Here is a 6,260-nt window from a genome sequence, read left to right as displayed (position 1 = left end):
GTACACAGGTCAAAAAACAACTTAGGAGATGTTGGATGTCTTCAGCTTTGGGTTTTAGTGTACTGACTGGAGGTCCCTGACCTTTCCCAGAAGGTCTCTAGTTCTTATGGCTTATCAGTTCTTGCCCGTGTGCAGTGATTTGTCTGATGAATGGAACGGGGCATCTTTGAGAGGTTTATAGTATATCAAGTACAGGTCAAGGAGTGGTGTAGTTTTGATGATGAAACAAGGCAGAGGCCAAAGCAGGAAATGCAAACTGCTGCCTGCTCAGGTTGTGTGTCAGTGACCCAGGCCAAAGCTGCAGTGATTGTTCTTATCCGCCTCGCCCTGTTAGTTCAGGGAGGTTCCTGCAAAGCAGCTCACTGCAGAGTAATTACTTCAGGGCCCCGGGGCTCCTTGGATTTGTTGATTGTATAAGGATCCTGATTCGGATTTGAGAGGCTGGGTAGAAAGTGTGGAGAATAGACGTCTGAAAAGTCTCAGAGACAGCGAAGGAACCAATGACTGGACACAGGCTGCCTGCAGTCAGGTGAAGCAGGTTCCTTGAGTACTGGCCAAGTACTCTCCAGTGAATCCCAGAAGGCTTGTTTGTCGGAAGTCAGCTGGCTATCTGCAAGGCTCTCTGACTCCTTTCACACAGTCCAAAGTGTCACCAGGAGGCAGCAGGAGGAATGAGACCGCCTGCCTCTTGTCTTAGAGTTAAGGAGAGCTATTTGGAAGGGCCCTTGTTGGGCTGAGCTAAAAGGGAAGTGAGATCATCTCCATCACCAACAACTTGGCTGGAGTCTGATTTCAGCTTAGCCTGTGGCTCCATTCAATCTCCATCCTCCACTGTTGGCCACTCTAGAATCTGGGTGTACCTCATCAACATGAGTGCAAGCCGTGAAGGAGTGGTACTGAGTGACAACTCCCAGGCACAGAGCACAGGAGACTGGGGGTTACTTCCTCTTGGAACCCAGCTGCAATTCAGTGAGGAGCCAACCACGGATGGCCTGTCTCCTGTTAAGTTCCGGCTTTGAGTCTTCAAGTGAGTGATGAGGTCTTGCTCTGAGAGGGAATGCTGGGGTTTGGGTAAGAAACAACGCATGGCCAACTTTGACCAGAGTGATTTCTTTAGTACTTCCCATTGTTTCTTTGATCTGAGATTTATTCTTCCTGGGAGTCATGTATGTTTTATTTGAGTCTGGCAGCTCTATGCCAAGGACTTGAAAGGTAGCTTGTGCATTGAGCGGACGTTTAAGGTTCATTTTTTAACTTAATTTACATCTTAATTTGGGAGTACATGCATAAGCATGCATGTATATGTTCACTAGGGATTAGAAACCAGGACCTTGTTGATTATATGCCCAACCACTGAGCTATATTCCCAGCCCCAGATCCAGGCACACTTAAATGCTATGTTTGTATTTTCCTAACTGAAGCCCTCAGCACTGAGTGACAGACCATTCCACTTCGTCCTGATGAGCTTGAAACGGTACTGTTTTCATGCACCTGGTGCTCAATGGCATATGACAGTAAGTGGAAACTGAAAGTCCCCTTCTGTCTGCCCCACCCACACTCCATTTTCACCAGTCTCAGGTTCCTAAGATCCCTCGTGTACCAGGGCCTCCCTCCAATCCTTCCCAACCTCAAAGATCTAGATTTCAGTGGGAGTGGACACAGCCTGGATACTGGTATCTAATTGTTTGTAATTTGATGGGTTTGAGCCAGAGTTTTGGTTTGTAGTCCAAGCAGGCTTCCTCCTCTGGAGTTGTAGAATTACAGATGGGCACCAGTATGTCTGCTGGGTCGGTAGTGTAAGAAACACTCATGTTCTTGTGAACTGAAGCCAAGGCTGAGACTACTCGGTTCATTCAGTGTGTCTCCTATGACATTTTGCAACAGAGGAAGATGAAGTGGAGAAATTAGGCCAGAGGTCCAACATCTCAGTTGCATCTGGGACTCTCCTTTGGAGTCCCATCAGTGAGGGACAGAACCTAAACAACTATGGACTCTTAGGCTTTATTTTGGGGGGAAGGGACTCCCAATCACCTCCCATCTTTCTCGGGTGTATAACAACCCTTTCCTTGACTGGGCCTCTTTCCAGCAGGTGTTAATGAGAGGCTCTCAGACATGCAGCTTCCCTTCTGTAATCACAGCACTGCTCTCATTTCACTGCTCCTCCGCTGTCTCTTCCACCAGGAAGCTGCTCTCTGGCTTGAGGAGTCTACTACTGGCTGCCTAAGGGGAGGGAGAGGCTCGTTTGCAGAGCCCACAAGAGCAGCATGGAAAGAGCTGGAGACAACAGAACCTCTAACCACGAAATGCCGTTCTAAGTACCTTCCTCATATGAGTCATGTCCTCAGCCCCTCTAAGTATGGTTTTAGGTACTTTTTGAGGAACTACACAGAGTCATAAAGGGGTTTCCTAGGAGGGAGCAGAAGGTAAGGTGTCCAGAGCTGTGTGCAAATCCTGGCTCTCTGGATGTTGTCCTTTCTCGTCTTGCAGTTTAACATTTACTTATTTTCTGCGAGGTGTTTCCCGTGCCTTCATTGTGGCTCCTAAAGAAAAGGATTCTGTGAAGTGTGCAGTGTTGATATCACCTAGATTTCCTGTCACTACTTCTCTCCCTGACGTCAGTGAGCTGTGTGGAATTTGTCCCTTTCTGTATTCTTAAGTACAGAAGGGTGTGGTCCCTACTTGCTGAGAAGCACTTGGAACATTGGTCCTATTTCAGTGACAGTATAGGTGTCTGTCTCACTGAAGGAGCTATGAACATAAAGGGAGGTAGTTCACAAGAAGCCCCAGCTGTGGCTAAAGAGGTTAAGGACACTATCCGTTTCTCCAGAGGCTTGGATTCCCAGCACCTACAGCACGACTGTCTGTAACTACAGATCCAGGGGACCTGACACCCTGTTTTTGGCTCTGTGGACACCAGGCACCAAGAATGCACGTGGAGCTCAGACATATGTGCCGGAAAAACACTAATATACAAAGAGAAGAAGCTGCCACGGCTTAATGAGGGAGGTGCTGACATCACACTGGCACTGAATACACTGGACTGCATCTGCTGAGTACGGAGACAACATGGACGGCCAAGATCACAAAGCTAAGGAGAGAGATCCACCTGCAGCCAGTGAGGAGAGCTATAGAGTTAGTGCAATATTGTGCCCTCCAATAAACAAACAAAACAAAACAAAAAAATATTCAGGGAGCCTGAATATAGCCATGTAAAGTTGAGCCATTTATGAGCATGCTCAGTTTGAGAACTTAATTTCAGATGATAGATAGCAAAATGTTTTTGGTCAAGATGACCACTTAACTGTGTGTGTGTAGTGGTCTAAAGTAGGCAAAGATGAGAAAGAAAGAAATAGATGCTGTCCGGTGTGCAAAGACAGTTTTCATAGGGTGTCAGTTCAGAAAATAAAAGCTTAAATCTTCCAGGGTGGAGTTTGGGGCCTCTGAGGACAAAAGCTCACTTGCTGGGTCCTGCACATGCCCAAGGGTAGATGGCTATTACAAGTCCTCCAAATTCTAGATGACGATGTAAGCAGCGGTTTCCAGGGTGACTGTCCAATTGTGGTACCAGCAGTGTTAACTGATGGTAGAAACTGTAAACCCAGGTGACCTCTGACACTGAGAAGAAAGGAACTCCAGGGGGGAGTGAGGTTAGCTTAACTGCTCTCCCCCACACCCAGACCCTTATTCTTGGTCTTACTGTGTCTGAGTGGAGGCAGCCTGAGGCTAGGGTGCCAGGTCCCTGCTCTTTGCTACATAAAACAGTATCAAAGTTGCTATGCTCAGGGGTTGGGGGTGTCTGATGCTACTGATTCTGGTGGAGGGCTCTGTGTCTCCTATTTTAGGGGCATGTCAGGCCTCGATGCAGATCTTGAGGTCAAAAGCCTCGGACTGACCTCCCTGGAGAGTTGGAAAGGCACCATAAGATGCTCTGTAAAATACTTGTCTATAGTTGGGGAGGGAAGAGAATCGGAGGTAGGATTGAATCCTCCAAGAGCCTGAGCTGAAAGCCTTTCCTCCTTTGTAGGGAGAGAGACAGAGACTTGGCTGGCATCTTGCCTCCAGGTCCTCAATATTCTGGAAGGCACATTACAGTTTCTTTCTTGTGCTGTACTGAAGTTCTGGTAGCTGAGTTCATGCCATTACAACTTTGGGTCTGTTGGGCTTGCCGTAATCCTTTTACTGCTTTCTGTTAACAAAACAACTTAGAAGGTCTGTCCAGGCTCAAGGAGAGGGAAAACAAAATCAAACTCCATATTTTGATGCAAGTAACAAGAAGATGTGAAACTACCACTGCAAGTGATGTCGTCTCCCACGCTCCGGATAACGAGCGTTAAAGGCACACGCTGACCTGTGACGAACTTGCTTCAAACCTTTCCTATTGACTGTGTGCCTCTTCCGATACAGTCTGCCTGCTGTCTAGGTATTGTCGTCTGGTTTGAATTTTGAGGCAGTCTCACCATGTATTCCTGCCTGTCCTGGAACTTGTTTGTAAACAAGGCTGGTCTCGAACTTAAACAGATCCCTGCTTCTGCTTCCTGGGTGCTGGGATTAAAGGAGTGCACTGTCATGAACAGTTTGCCTTTTCTTTTTTGGAACTGTGTTACTTTGACTGGCTCAGGTAATTCTGCCTAAACTCCCAAGTAAGTAGGATTTCAGGTGTGTACCACTGAGCCCAGCTTAATTTTCTTTTAAAAAATTTTTTAAAACATTGTATTATCTTACATGTATGGGTATTTTGCCGGCATGTAAGTCTGTGTACAAATATGTATGCGGGGCCCACGGAGGCCAGAAGTGGGCATTGGATCTCTTGGGCCTGGAGTTTAAATCAGTTGTGAGCTGCTGTGTGGGTGCTGGGAATTGAACCTATGTCCTCTGGAAGAGCAGCTCATCCTCTTAACCACTGAGCCATCTTTCCAGCTCCCCCAACTTAGTTTTCTTAAATTGTTCTAGTTTTTCCAAATTTATAATTTAAGGTAGAAAATATGAAAAGCAATAAGGTCACCACAGTGTCAGGACTTTGTGGTAATAATGACAAGAACCCTAACCTCTTATCCTAATACACACAGCACATGAATCTGCGCTTCCCAGACCAAATACACACACATGTGCACACACACACACACAAATACTTTCCCAAGTGTTTCATTTTTTTATTCTATGTGGCAGTAAAATAAAAGAGAGTTGAGGGACTGGGAAGCCGGAAAGGTTCCTAGTGGTTAAGAGCATTTGGGTTTGTTTGTTTTGTTCTTGTTTTGTTGGCCATGAAGAGCGGCTGTGCTGGGTCTGTGGCATAGGATGTAGTCCTGCTGTGTCACCGCTGCAGAGGCCAGGGTGGCAAAGTCAGGGCTGACAGACATCCTGAGGAGATTTCTGAGGGCCTCCCTCAGTCTTGTGTGTCCTGTGCTGGCCACTGTGTGGGACAGACTTCCTGGACAGTAACACTTAGGTGAGAATACCCCATTCTCTGTTCTGCAGAAGTGAATGGGGTGCCCAAGCAGAGAGGGCTTGTTCCCCCGGATAAAAGCAATTCTGTTTCCCTTTGTCCTGGGTGTATGAGGCCGGAGAGCAGCCCTGAGCCAGCCCACTGCCCCTCACGGCTTGGAGAACTACAGAAAGTTCTAGCCCCCTCTCTGCACCCTGCCCCCTTCTTCTAGGCCCTTGGTTGACGGGCCTAGAAGCTCATCTTCTAGTCAAGAGCTTTTAATCAAGAAGGAATTTGGGAAACTGCTTTTTCTGGGGGGCATCCTGAAGCACATTGAATTGGGTGGGGACACTGAGGAATATATCTTCTGACTCAGCAGCCTGGGGCCTCTGATGAGAGCCCTAACTCTTCCTGGCTGAGGCAGGGTCTGTGGGTGGAGGGCACGCTCACTGCTGTAGCTGGCTGGACAGGTTCATCCAGGGCCTTCTCACCACAGCAACCCCTAGAGACCTAAGTGCCACACACATTTGTCCAACAATAGCAGCTCAGTGTCTGGAGGCCTGACTCCAAATTCTCAGGAGACTATGGTGTCATCTGAAGGTGTCAGTAAGAGAGAGGTCCCTGGGGAGAGCTGCTCAGACATCAGGTTTCATCTGGGCTCTCCTGGGACACCCTTTAAAAGGATCCAGTCTGTTCTAGCAGGCGATTTCTCCTTTTCTCAGTATTCATTTCTCCTCTGGCCTCAACCCGATTGATGAATGTATAAAGGGCAGGGGTGGGGTGGCGGGGTGTGGGGGGGCAGACATGGCTGCCCTTCTTGTCTCTGAACTGCTTCCCG

Source organism: Micromys minutus, assembly GCF_963924665.1.
Source record: "Micromys minutus genome assembly, chromosome: 17".
NCBI classification, from domain to species: Eukaryota; Metazoa; Chordata; class Mammalia; order Rodentia; family Muridae; genus Micromys; species Micromys minutus.
The sequence above is the reverse complement of the archived record's forward strand: the minus strand, read 5'-3'. Positions refer to the sequence as shown.